Source organism: Hipposideros armiger, unplaced genomic scaffold, assembly GCF_001890085.2.
Source record: "Hipposideros armiger isolate ML-2016 unplaced genomic scaffold, ASM189008v1 scaffold_13, whole genome shotgun sequence".
Classification (NCBI taxonomy): domain Eukaryota; kingdom Metazoa; phylum Chordata; class Mammalia; order Chiroptera; family Hipposideridae; genus Hipposideros; species Hipposideros armiger.
The window spans coordinates 1,187,667-1,202,689 of record NW_017731363.1 but is presented as its reverse complement, the minus strand read 5'-3'; the positions used below and the strand labels follow the sequence as shown (position 1 = coordinate 1,202,689).

General features: G+C 40.5%; 1 protein-coding gene across 1 annotated transcript in view; it reads left to right on the top strand.

Moving 5' to 3' along the window:
• Positions 1-15,023, top strand: part of PIR (pirin) — a 93,776-nt gene that overhangs the window by 11,762 nt on the left and 66,991 nt on the right. The window lies entirely within an intron of this gene.

The following is a 15,023-nucleotide window of genomic DNA, read 5'->3' as shown; positions in this document are numbered from 1 at the left end:
ATTTACCGTTTTTAATATTCTTTGAATTTGTGCCACTGAAGACATTCCTATTTGAGTAGTTAATAAAGAACAAGAGTTGACTTCTTAAAATATTTATATAGTTAAAATTTCTTGGAGATAGAAGAAACAATTTAAGGTGTAATTAAAATGATTTTAGGGCCGGCCGAGTGCCGCGTTGGTTAAGAGTTGACTTGGGACACTAGCTCTGAGCAGCAGGGCCCCGGTTTGGATCCCACATGAGGGCCAGTGACATTGCACCCTCTACAGCTAAGATGCTGAACAACAGCTCAATCTGGAGCTGGGCTGCCGTGAGTCGCTGGCACCAGTGTAGGCTGCAGCCTCTGCTGCAGTGGGCTGCTGTGAGCTACTGTGTGTGGCCGGCAGCCAGCGTGAGTGGCTGGCAGCCGGTGTGAGCTGCCGTGAGCGGCCGTCCAATGGCCGGCGACTGATCTGCCTCACCTGGGAAGAGCGCAATGATGGTGCCAACTTGGGCCAGTGAAACAACGTCCTCCACAACTAGACTGAAGAACAAAAGGACAGCAACTTGTCTGTTTCCCTCCCCCAATTCCCTAATTAAAATAATAATAATAATTTTATATAGAAAATTTAGTTTTCTTCAAGAATATTGAGAAATGTTTAACCTCATATAATATATTTTAAACCCAAAAGACAATCCAAGAACACTATAACTATTTAAACCCAGTTCTGAGGAATTTTGTAGAATCAAGGGGTTGAAATAGAACATAGCCTAAAAATAGGATTTTAAGGTCATACATATACATTTACAAATTTAACTGTAAAATTTATAGAGAATTTTCTGCAGATTTGTTTTTAGTTTTAGTTAGATACAGAAATAAAAATGTATAATATAATATGGCACTTTCAAAGATTCCCATTCCCCACACATACATAATTCTGGAAAAATACAGGGGTAGTTACCATATTCCCCCATGTATAAGATGCACCCTTTTTCGAAAAATTTGGAGTCTAAAAACTGGGTGCGTCTTATACAGTGGTTGTAGATTTCAAATGCCATAGATGGGAACTGAGGACGAGGCAATATATGAAGACAGTGATTCGTCATCAGACAGATGAGGACAAGCTAATGGTTGGGAGTTTTGACAGTGATGAGTTGTCTGAATTTTATGATAAATAAAACTTGAGTTCAATAACTTTATGTGATATATTTTTTTTCAAATTTCAGGCCCCCAAATTAAGGTGCATCTTATACACGGGAGCATCTTATACATGGGGATATACAGTACTTCCTAGTTACAAAATTTAGCCATCTGCTGCGTGAGAAAAATCTGTAATTTGCAGGAAACAGACCAGGACTTGTTAAGGATTTAGTGTGTTTGTCAAACCAATTATTGAATGAGTAAATATTTATTGAAAGCTGGTGACATGCAGGCATTGGTGTCGGGTGATCTTTTGTATGTTAGGGTGTGTGTTTGTGTGTTGGGGAGTGTGGGGAGAAGACAGAGGGAGGGAGGCTAACGAATAATGAGGCCTGACCTCAGCGTGCCTCCAGTATGCAGTCTAGTTAAGGAGGCAAAAGATAGGGCCGGCTGAGTGGCTCAGTTGGTTAAGAGCTCGCTCAAGAGTTTGAGCTCTGAGCAACAGCGGTTCGAGTCCAGCCCGAGCTGAGCAGCCGCTGAGCTGCCAGCAGGTGGCAGGATGGCTCAGCTATAAAAACAAAACAAAACAAAAAAGGAGGCAAAAGATAGACAAGTAAAGAATTCACAATTGTGGGGTAAACGTGGAATGAACCAAGAAGCTTCTGGAAACGGTGTAAAGGATCGAAGCAGTTAGGTCTTCCTTCCTCACTTAGTCATTTGCCTTCCAGTTCTCTTCTCATTTCTTTCACCTACCCTCCATTCCTGCTGGATTCTGACCCGGTTCCAGAACATGTGACCCCACTGTGATCTTCTGCTCCTGGTGTCAGGACATTCTCACCAGTCCATCTCACAGCTCTGGTTACCATTATACTAATCTTTCATGGTTTTTTCAAATATCACTATCTCCCTCAAGTTTCCCAGACAGTCACAAGTGGATGCACTTGCTCCTTCATTTGGTCCCCCGTCGCATTATATTTTTACCATTCTCATGCACATTAGAACGTTAGACCTCTATGGTGGCCTCAATCATATTCTGTCTGTTTTGAATTAGAGAGTTAGGAATTGCCTCAATTGCTACCTCCCTGGCCATGCACAAAAGGACTGTAAATTGTTTCACCTAAGATAATCCCACATAACCCCATGTTCTCTAGCTGGAGATACTCAGTAACTACAGGCTGCATTTAATTGGATAATAAAAAGTGATGGCTTTTGCTGAAGACAATGAATATATAAAATGATGATGAAACACATTGCTTTTCTTTCTGTTATGGAAAGGGGTACTATTATAAATCGTAAACTCAACTTTAAAGTACTCTGAAGGAGTTCAGCTGCAGAACATTGGTATTTGACTCTTCTTTTGAGTAAGACTCTTCCTTAAAGCTGTATAATTATAGTTGATCCTCATCACTTGGTGGATTCAGTATTTGTGAATTCATCTACTAGCTAAAATTTATTTTTAATCCCAACATCAGTACTTCTGGTGCTTGTGCTGACATTTGAGCGCATGCACAGACTGGCCCAACATGCGTGCTCATTCCCAGCTAAGGATGAACAAGGACGAGTTCTGCCCTCTTGTTCCAGCTCTCACACTGTAAACAAGTGTCCTTCTTGAGGCCTATTCAGTGCCAAATTTTTCACATTTTAGTGCTTTGTGTTGGTGATTTCACTGTTTAAAATGGCCCCAAACTGTAGTGCTGAAGTGCTGGCTAGTGTTCCTAAGTGCAAGAAGGCTGGGAGGTACCTTATGGAGAAAACACGTGTGTTAGATGAGCTTCCTTAAGGCAAGAGTTATAGTGCTGTTGGCCGTGAGTTCAATGGTAATTAATCAACAATATATATTAAATGAGGTATCTTCAAACAGAAACACATAAAACGAGGTTATGTGTTGATCGGTTGATGAAAATGTGACTGGAGGCTCGCAGGAACCCAACCCTTATTTCTCCAGAAGCAATGGTTCAGGGTTCGCTAATTCAGTGATCATGGTAACTTTATAGAACAGAACTCCCATGAATAACTACAATCACCTGTATCAGTATTCCCCAGGAGTGTAGTTAAGCCAAGGACTCAGCTCTGTCTTAATGTGAACTTTTAAATGTCTGTAATTTTGTAATAACTATGTATAGTACCAGGTGGGTACTAGACTAGTCAGGGGATCACTTCATAAATTATATAAATGTCTAGCCACCATGCTGTATACCTGAAACTAACATAAAATAATATTGAATGTCAACTGTAACTGAAAAATAATTAAAAAATTAAAAAATGAAAGTTGAAATTTAAAATCAGGTCCACTTGTAACTCTCATCAACTCCTCCCTGGCGCGTTTTCTACAGGCTTGTTATAAATTTTGAAAATGCTAATTAGTACAAGGAGAAAAGTTAGAATAACTTCTTAAGTTATCTTACCATTCAGAAATAGGTATTGTTATTGTTTTGATGTATTTTTTTCCAGTACTTTTTTCTGGTATCATTCTGTATACGAGGTGTGATCTAACAATATGGTGAATGTTTGAATAAAAAAATTTATTACAGTAAAAGACACATTGCCATTCATCCCCCTCAGAATACTCCCTCTCACTTCTAACACACTTATCTCATTGCTCTTGCCACTTTCTGAAGCAGTTCTGGAAGTCCTCTTTCATGAGTGTCTTTAGTTGTGCTGTCACAGCTGCCTCAATGTCCTGAATCTATTCAAAACATTTCCTTTTCATGGTCGTTTTGACTTTGGGGAAGAGCCAGAAGTTGCACGGTGCCAGATCTGGTGAATAACGTAGATGAGGACACACCGTAATTTTTTTTTAACTTTATTGGGGAAAAGAGTGTTTTCCCTAGGACCCATCAGCTCCAAGTCAAGTTGTTGTCCTTCAATCTTAGTTGTGGAGGGCGCAGCTCAGCTCCAAGTCCAGTCAGTCGCTGTTTTCAATCTAGTTGTAGGGAAGGGGGTGCGGAGGGGGCGGCGCAGCCCACCATCCCATGCAGGAGTCAAATTGGCAACCTTGTTAAGAGCTCATGCTCTAACCAACTGAGCCACCTGGCTGCCCCACATCATGTTTTTATTTGACAGAAATTGCCATAGCAGAAGCAATGTGTGACACGGAGCCTTTCTGTTGTGATCACAAAATACAGTGAATGCAGCTTCCGAGTGCCATCCAATGAAAAGGCAGGATCTTCAATATGGGAAGCAGCACATGGAACCTTAGTAACAGTGTGTGACAAGTTTCAAGTTGTTCGGTGTAGTCAGTTGGGTGTGAGCCATGGTTGAGAGAACGTGTGTTTTAAAGTGCGCCGTAAATCATCCTTCATCATGACAACACTCCGTGTCACACATTGCTTCTGGTATGGCAATTTCTGTCAAATGAAAACATGACAGTGTGTCCTCATCCATCTTATTCATGGGATCTGGCACCGTGTGACTTCTGGCTCTTCCCCAACGTCAAAATGATTCAGGACATGAAGGCAGCCACAACAGCGCAACTAAAGACACTCACGAAAGAGGACTTCCAGAACTGCTTCAGCAAGTGGCAAGAATGATGGGATAAGTGTGTTCAAAGCGAGGGGGAGTATTTTGAAGGGGATTAATGGCAATGTGTCTTTTCCTGTAATAATTTTTTTATTTAAACATTCACTGTATTTTATCACACCTCATTTGTGTCTTTTTAAAAAACTTAATATTATAATGTTAACATTTCCCCAATATATTTCAAAAAACTAATCTTTACTGGCTTCATTAAGCATCTGCCATGATGGTTGTACCAACTGACATTACTGCAGCAATGTATGAGGGTACCTGTTTTCCCTCAGCATCACCAATGCTATATATTTACCCAACTGTTCTTTATCTTTGCTGGGTTTTTTTAAAGAAATTTTATTGGGGAACAGTGTGTTTTTCCAGGACCCATCAGCTCCAAGTCAAGTAGTTGTCTTCAATCTAGTTGTGGAGGGGGCAGCTCCTTGGCCCATGTGGGAATCGAACCGGCAACCCTGGTGTTATAAGCCCGCGCTCTAAACAACTGAGTTTACTAGCTGCCCCTATCTTTGCTGTTTTTACCAGTGAAAAAGCATGCCTCATTAGAGTTTTAATGTGCTTTTCTTATCTGAGTGAAGTTGATCAACTTTTCATTTTAAAACGTTTGTTCATCATACATACAAGTTTTTATATCCTTGCCCTAGTTTTTTTTCCTGTCGAATTGCTGGTGTTCTTATTGTTTTATAGAAGCTCTTTATATATTAAGGAAATCAGGCCCTTTTCAGTGATAGGAGTTGCAATAGTGTTAGGAGGGATTAGGCTTGTTTTGCATGCCCCCAAAGGTAAACCTTTGGATACAAAGAATAGATACAAACCAATGGAAGGAAGAACTTTATAACAATTCAGTATGCAAAGATAGAATAAGCTCCCTGAATTGAAGTGATTTTCTTATTTCTGGAGAAATACAAGTATGCATTGAATTTTAACATAATGGGTGTGTTACCACGATCAGTGGTCCTCAAAATGGCTGTGTGCAGGATGAGTCAGTGCTGTGCTGGAATAAAATATTAGAGCTAATACGAATTGTTAAAAATAAAAATAAAATTATGCTGTATTACCACATGAATATAAAATATAAATAAATGTACATATTTTGAGTGAGCACTCACATTTTTTAAACTAATAGTGATACATCATCAAAGAATATTATTCAACAAAATTCTTATTATCTCAAGTGTGATCAGTATACCTGCAGTGGTCCCATTTGGTACCTCAGGCTCCACCTGAGATTTACAAAATTAGAATTTGCATTTTAATAACATCTCGAGGAATTGATATGCACATTAACATTTGAGAAGTGCTCAACAATTGAGTTCGGAAACTTGTTGCGACGCTGTTGCTAACCTTTTTTGATATAAGAAGGATTATTTATTGTGAATTTGTACCAACTGGACAAACAGTTCACCAAGTTTACTTTTTGGAAGTGCTGAAAAGGCTGCATGAAAAAGTTAGATGACCTGAACTTTTCGCCAGCAATTCATGGCTCTTGCATCAAAACAATGCACCAGCTCACATGGCACTGTCTGCGAGGGAGATTTTAGCCAGTAAACAAATAACTGTATTGGAACACCCTCCATACTCACCTGATCTGGCCCCCAACGACTTCTTTCTTTACCCGAAGATAAAGGAAATAGTGAAAGGAAGACATTTTGATGCCATTCAGGACATCAAGGGTAATATGATGACAGCTCTGATAGCCATTCCAGAAAAAGAGTTCCAAAATTGCTTTGAAGGGTGGACTAGGCGCTGGCATCAGTGCATAGCTTCCCAAGGGGAGTCCTTCGAAGGTGACCGTAGTGATATTCAGCAATGAGGTATGCAGCACTTTTTCTAGGATGAGTTCACGAACTTAATTGTCTGTTCTCATAGATGATCTTCCAAACCAGAAATATTATAATTCTGTGAGATAAGAGTGAGAACCTGATTTTACTGAGTTAATGGCTAATTTTTTTAAACTTAACTCTTTGGTTTGGCTAGCTGTATATTTTCTGTTAAAAACTGGCCTGAAAATTGAGGAAGAAGGAATGCCCGGGAGAGGGAGGCACAGCTGGTGGTCAGAGGACAAAGGGGAAAATGCATTCAGTATTTCCTGCCAGGAGTTTGAACTCTGGGAAGCATTGTTTTCCAAAGGCCTGAGTGGTAAAGGGTGGAATAATTTTGCAGTGACCTATTAGGTTGTCGGAAAAGTCATGACTCATTTTTGCAACGAAAAACAGAAAAAATACGTCATGACTTTTCCGACAATCCAATCTTTCTGGTCGGGCCTGATATCTTGATTTGTTTAGGGCCACTTATAAATGATCAGAAACAAAGAAGGATCTGAAAAAATGGGCAGCACTCTTCCCTTTTAAGTCCGTGCCCTGCCAAGGTTTAATTTAGCTTGAAAAAGCAGTAAAGTTCACGCACTATTGATGAACACTTACTTCGTGTTCTCTGAGAAGAACTGTATTATTTTGTGCCTTTCAAAATCATCCTTTAAATTATAGCCTCAGGATTTCCAGATTTTAGCACTGAAAGTCCCATGTCCTTGGGAACTCCTCAGTCCTGGGGAAACCAGGATGGTTGGTCACTCCTGCTTAGTTAAATTTAAGAACTGGTAGGTGTACACTGTTTTGGCTGCTTCTCAGGGACATTTTAGAGTGGTCTTTTTAAAAAAAAATTTTTGCAGTTACAGTTGAGAGTCAATATTTTATATTCGTTTCAGGTATATAGCATAGTGGTTAGACATTTATAGCACTTAATGCAGTGATCTCCCGATTAGTCTAGTACCCATGTGACACCATACATAGTTATTACAATACTATTGACTACCGTATTTCCTCATGTATAAGAAGCACCCTTTTTTGAAAAATTTGGGGTCTAAAAACTGGGTGCGTCTTATACAGTGGTTGTAGATTTTTTTACTTGCATTGCCCACAAGTGATGAGGAGTTGTATGAATTTTATGATGAATAAAACGAGTTCAATAACTTTATGTAATACATTTTTTTCAAATTTCAGCCTCCAAAATTAAGGTGCATCTTACACATGGGAGCGTCTTATACGTGGGGAAATATGGTATATTCCTTATGCTGTACTTCACATCCCCATGACTGTTTTGTAACTACCAATTTATTATGTTATTACTTGGGCTTAGAAATGTTTTTAGTTTTTCACTACAAGCCTCAGCAAGTTATTTGATCAGGAAAACAAACCAGCCTTGTTTCCAAGGGCGTGCCCATCACAGCAGCCAAGCTCGAATCCACTGGTTGGCAGGCAGCAGTGTTTGCATGCGATGCCTGAACAAAGTCCTGGAGAGGAAGGGAAGGGTCCTGATGACTCAGCGGTGATTCACACGAAACCTCACAACTGGATTCGAACCTACCGTCTCCCACACAGCTTCTAGCTTGCCTGTGCTTTCGAAACCAAAGCATACCATTGTTGAATAAAAGCTTGATTAGATTAAAACTGAATTATTTTTTTGGGGGGGAGAAAAAATACTCTAGGAAAACAAGGAGACGGCTACTTTCTCAATGTTATAAATATTATTGTTCAGTGAACATCCTATGTCATATTTCACTCTGAGATATTAGACATAATCCTGTTAAGTTGCAAAAAAAGACAAGAATGCCTGCCAGCACCATTATGATTTAATATGGTTCTGGAAGCATTGACTCTATTAATAAGAGCTACAGCTATTGAAAGGGAGGAGGAAAATATTTATTTGTAGGTAATATGCTAATAAAAGAAATCTCCATAGTGGCTGCATCCAACTTTGGGTAGCTGTGTGACTGGAGGAGGACAGAGGACACAGGACTTATCCTGAAGTTGTGGTTACAATGCAGGCACTTGGATTTTAGCTCATAAATTTATTTGGCATGATTGAGGGTGAAGTTAACAAATTATAGGAAGGAAGCTAAAGCCACCTTCACCCCCAAGATACCCCTTGGCACCAGCATGCTGAGAATATCAACCCATACCTGGATATAAAATACCTATGCAAAAATTACCCTCTTTCCTGCATAAAAGCAACAACCAATTTTATGGGGGAAACATCCCATTTACAATAGCAGTAAGAACCCATTTAATTACAGGAGAAAAAGTTATTCCTCTTTACCCAGTAATCCTCCTTCCATGAATCCAATAATTTCCTGGAAAAACAAACCTAAAGTAGAAACAAAGGCTTATTATACAATGTTTATTCCAGTGCAATTTTACAAAGTCAAAAAAGAAGGAACAAAGTAAGTATCGAAAATAACAGGGGAATGAGTATATATCTGGAAACTATACATAAGGAAATTATTATAGACCTGGAAGATGGAATTTTATGCAGGGCTATTTATAAAAGAAATATTGTAAATAATTTAAATTTTTGTCACTCATGGACTGTTTAAATCAAGGTTTCTCAACCTTGGCACTTTTGACATTTTGAGTGGATAATTCTTTGTTATTGGTGTCTGACCTCAGATGTTGAGCAGCATCTCTGGACTCTACCCACTAGATGCCAGTAGCACCACCTACCTCCAGTTGTGACAACAAATAACGTCTCCAGACATTTCCAACTCTGCTGCAGGGGAGGGGGCTGCCAGTTTTCCCAAGTTGAGAACTAGTGGTTTAAATATATGTGTCCATACAATGGTATAATGCACAACCATTAAAAAGAATGTTACAGCTTTATATGTCCTAATATAGAACAATCTCCACGATAGTTGAAAAGTGACAGAGGCAAGGTGCAGAATTGTCAAAGTGTAGGATTTGTTTAAAAAGCAAATATAAGGGCATGAGAAGACTATACCTTTTTTCTTTTTTGATGGCTTATTGTCAGTTTTATTGTGGTGAAGACTTAGGTACTAGTTTAGTGAATGATGACTTCCACAGACAACATTGGTACAAAGAAAATAAAATTAACAAAATTCATGTTTCAATACCAAAAGAAGATGGTGCTTAGAGAAAAAACAAACACATAGGCTGGCCAAGTGGCTCGTTGGTTAAGAGTTGGCTTGGGAATGCAAGCTCTGAGCATCAGGGCCGCTGGTTCGGATCCCACATGGGCCAGGAACGCTGTGCCCTCTACACCTAAAATAATGAACAACAGCTCGACCTGGAGCTGAGCTGCTGTGAGTCGCTGGCGACGGCGTAGGCTGCAGTGGGGCTGCAGTGGGCTGCCACGGGCTACCGTGAGTGGCCAGCAGCCAGCGTGAGTGGCCATCCAATGGCCCATGACCAATCTGCCTCACCCAGGAAGAGCGTAATGATCACAATACCAACATGTGCCAGTGAAGCCACATCCTCCACTACTAGACTGAAGAACAAAAGGACAGCAACTTTTCTGTTCCCCTTCCCCCCAATTCCCCAGCGCTGTTCCCATCCCCCAATTTCCCAATTAAAAAAAAAGAAAGAAAGCTTTAGACTAACCGGCATAGCTTTAAAAAAAAAAGCACATAATGACATACAAATATATATTCACAAAGATTTTTTTTTAATTTAGTGGTTTTTAGTATATTCATAAGATTGTGCAACTATCGCCACTGATTCCAGGACATTTTCATCACCCCCCAAAAAAGCCCGTACCAGTTAGCAATCACTCTGCATTCCTACTTCCCCCAGCTTCTAGAAAGCACACTTTCTGTTTCTGTGGATTTGCTTGTTCTGAACATTTCATATAAAAGGAATCACACCATATGTGGTCTCATGTTAGCATGTTTTCAAGTTACAGCACGTATCAGTACTCATTCCTTTTTATGGCTGAGTAATATTTCTTTGTATGGACATACCCCATTTTGTTTATCCAGTCATCTGTTGATGGACACTTAGGTTGTTTCCACTTATGCTTTTATTCTTGGGTATATCTAAATTATCTCTGAAAGGATACCCAAGAAACTGGTAATGTAACTTCCAGGAAAGGTTACTGGGTGATGAGGGAGAGTGGGAAAGAGTTAATTTTCACTCTAACCCTTTTTCTCTTTTTGTACCTTTAGAGTTTTGAACTATGTCTATTGGTTAATTACTTAAAATATATTTAGAAAATGCCTTCTTCACACGCCATATTTGAAAATAAAAAGTGTTCTCGTGGTTGTGAAGCTTCTGATAGTTCTTGCTCTCTGAGAACTCTTGCTAAGGCCTTTGACTTGGTTCTGACTCTCCACATAAAATTCACCTGATTTATGTTCTATTCCAGTCAACCAGTTAAGCTAATAATATATGGCAGTGCTTAATGGGGAAGATGACCTAGCGACAGCTTCCTCTAAGAAATATTTGTGAACCACTAGAGGTTCCCATGAAATTTAAAAGAGTGTTCAATTTAAAGGCATAACGTTCTCCTCTTCCACATGTTCCCTGTTTGAACGGAAATTAAAATTGTGTGCGTGCACACGTGCGCACGTGCACACACACACGTGCTCCCATGTACGTGTGAGTTTAGACATGGGTGGAGGACTTTTAGTTGGCAAGAAAGTTAGAAAATGATTAAGGGGGAACAAGAGACATCCAGTTAAAGAAGCTTCATGTTCTGAGTGGGTAGCTAGCACTTCCAACAGAAAGGTCTGGGAAGGTTTTAGGGAGAATTTGGCCATTTGCAATAGTAAAACCTTAAGGAAGAAGTTAGGTATGACTCCGGTCAGTTGGGGGAAAGATGGAAGGCATAGTATGGGGATATACTAGAAACAGTAAAAAAAAAATTGCATGTGTTGGGGGCAGGTGGGATCTAAGGCTATAGGTTGGGTCATGGATGGGGAAGACCTTGAATACAGAGCTCAATCTCTAGTTAGGAATGAGTGGCCAATATTTTATACCCTGAAACTCCCAAGTTAAGGCAATTGTGTTAAATTAGAACCATATTTAGTCTAAAGTTTCAGCTTTTAGACTGTCAATGTCAGTGTTTCTCAACTGGGGGTGATTTTGCCCACATGTATGTAAGTCATGTGGCCATTTCTGGACACATTTCTGGTTGTACCAACCAGGGGATGCTACTGCCATCTAGTGGCTAGAGGCCAGGAATGCTGCTGAACTTCCTAGGATGCACAGACAGTTCCCAGCGCTAAGAGTTAAGCCCTGGTCTGTGTCAAGAAGCATAGGTTACATGAGGGAAAGTAGCAGTTTAACTGAAATACTCTTAGAAAGTAGTCCATATAAATTCCCAATGAATTTCCCCACATGCTCCACCCCCACCCTATTAACGATTGCTAATAGGGACCATTCATGTCTGCGAGACTGGATTCCTAGAGTTCTGAAGTAGACAAATTGGAGGGGGGGATGTAATAACGACTATAAACCAGTCATTAAACATTCTTGGATGTCACCAAATACAAAACACTGCTTTTTAAGTGAGACTAAAAATAAGTCCCAAATAAATGAACATAGATCATTACACAATAAAAAGCTTCTTGCAACTCTTCACCACTATTAGCAAAAACTGCTTCAGCGTTATCCATCAGTAGACTCTTCAAATGAAATACCTGACCTTATAGGATTAAACCTGAAGGACATTTGCCATGCGATAACATTAGCTACCAGTTTTCTGAGAAACTTCACATGCTTTCCATACATTACTTCTAAGCCTCATAACAACCCTGAAAAGTAGGAATTCTTAGCTCCCTATTTTACAGATGAGGAAACAGGCTATGAGAAGTGGACCTGCCAAGCTTACACAGTCCATGCAGGGTAGGCTTGGGCTGACCCTTCTAATCTCAGGCCCACACTTGAACCCCGTTCCATGTTCTTACTCCTTCTGAAGCAAAGCTGCCTTTCTATACACCTGCTATTGTCTCAATACATTGACACGTTAGTACCATCAGAAATGAGATTGCACGGGTGATACAGATCCCCAAACTGAACACCTCATGCTCTCTCAGTTGTTTACTGTGGTACCCAATGCTTTCATGGTTCATGGTTCATGGTTCAGGGATCCCAGTTATCCTGCCTGTCAGTGCAAAGTAACACGCTCACTTCTCCAAACTTCCCGTATATGGGACAATGAATTAGGTTGGTTGACTGCCTGGATATTTAAGGACAGTCATTTAGCTTCTTGCAGCCACAAGGAGACCATTTATGATCTAGTAATAACATGGTAATAAAATCGTGCTGTAATAGCTTAGGACCTTTTATTGCAACCTAAAATTTCTTTTCCTCTTTCTATATACCTTTTTGCCCCGTCCACTCCAGCTTTCCCCCAATATTCCACTCTTTTAAGCACCAGCTGGTAGGCTGGCTCCCCTATTCCCCCAGATTCTCCCTCATCAGAGTTATTCTTTCTCCTGTGTTGCCACTGGACCTAATTGTGCTTCTCTTTAGCATTCACTTCTCTTATCTGTATGGTTTAGTAGCGTTTTCCTTTCTGGAACGGTAGCTCTCTGAAAGTGGGGAAGGGGTGATTACTGTGTTCCTTTTGGGTGATTTCTAACTTCCTGCTTATGAGCTTGTGAAGACATTTTCCCTTGTGCCGGCTGAAAGGAAAGAAAAAAGAAAAGAAAAACAGAGATGAAGAATTATTCCAAAATTTAAAGTTTATTTTAAAAAGACAAAAGACAAAAAATTGGCATTCCTATGTCAGACCCCCTTATTATAAATTGTGTTACTGCTTCCTGAAGTCCCAAATTCTGAGAACTGTGGCCCAATAACATCAAGTACAATGAACATATTCACTAAAAGTTTGAGAAATTAAGTCCTTATAATGAATTGAATCAAAAAGTATCAGCTGCTTAATTAAGTTAAGCATTATAATGAAATTTTAACAAACTGTTAAAACAAGAGGAAAACCGACATGATTCCCTTAAACCTCTCTTTCCCTAAGAGCCCTGTGAGCCCCAAACCTGTCTAGGACCAGGTGTGCAAGGGAGCATTTTCAGGCACTTTATTAAGTGTCTGCTTTGACAGCTTTTCTTTCTTTTTTTTTTTAGCTGAGCCATCCTGCCACCTGTTGGCAGCTCAGTGGCAGCTCAGCTCGGGCCGGGAATTGAACTGGTGACCCTGTTGCTCATAGCTCACACTCTTGAGGGAGCTCTTAACCAACTGAGCCACTCGGCTGGCCCAAGAGCTTTTCACTAGAGACTGTACAGAGCAGTAAAGCCTCCCTCTATACCACACCACAGCTCGTCCCTTGATGACTAGATGGCACTGTGCCGTACATACACACGGTCTTTAAGCATACACACACACACATGTGCTAGAAGACATAGTTATCAATGGATCCATTATCAAGACGTATCAGTGAGATCCGATTGTAGAAAAACAGTGAGAACACATCGTTAGGATCAGCAGAGGGCACTCTTAAGCAATGTTACTTCTAACAACCACCCCCACCACCTCCTCTCCTGTGTAGACACATTTGTATGTGGGAAATTTGGGTAATCATAGAAGTCGGCAAACCATTCCCTTGAAGCTCTTTCAGTATAGCAGGGGAAATAAAACAGTGGACATGAATACCTTGACCACAGCCTCCCAAGGTGCAGGTGGTATCAGTTAAGAAGCTGGCCTGATGATGACATGGGGAGCCAGGGGTACTTTATCTGAAGTGATTCTCCAAAAGGTTAACCTTGAGTGGGCATTCCTGACCTGAGGGGCTCTAGAAGCAGCTGGAAGTTTCTGAGGGAGTCTGCAGTTCAGCTCGCCGGAGTAGGTAGTTTGGGAAGTGGTTGCCATAGACACCTAATGTGCATGTCAGAAATGTTATTCAGAATGCAAAGAAAATTAGTAGATTTGGGAGACTTTTGAGAACAGGAGCAATAGAAAAATATAAAAGGAATATTGCCTTTCAGTCAGCTGTTCTTTTCTGTGTAGTTAGAAATCGTTGAGTAGAACACTTCAATGTCCACAACCAGAGAAGGATCCCATGATCGCCTCATTACGGGATCCTGTGGCTGTCTGTCCTTCCGTCAGCCTCTCCTTCACTTCACCCAGGAATCATGAGGCCCAAGTTTTCCATCTGTGCACCATTGCACGAGGACCCTTTCCTTGCCAGAGGTGGCCGGTTTGCCTAAAGTCCCCACACTGGGCAGTCCTGGCTGCTCCTGCGACTCCCATCACGTCCCTCCTTGAAGGCGAGCTCTGTGCCCACAACACATGCATTACTGCCAGGGCAGCGGGAGCATTTGTGAGGCAACGTGGGAGAGCGAACTAGTTTTATTCTCAGAGGTAGAAAAAGTTAATGTAAGTCCGTCCTTGCTCTGCTATTTTTTTTTTATTATTTCCAAATTGTATTTTATTTTATTTATTTATTTTATTTTATTTTATTTTTTATTGTTAGCTTCAGGTGTACAGAACAATGCAATAGTTACCCTTTTCACCCTCACAAAGTAACAGCCCCCTTCCCCCCATCTATTGCCCTCCCACCCCCGATATCATGCTTATCTATTACAATTCCATTGAATCCGTTCCCGCACTCTACTCCATGTCCCGAGGTTATATG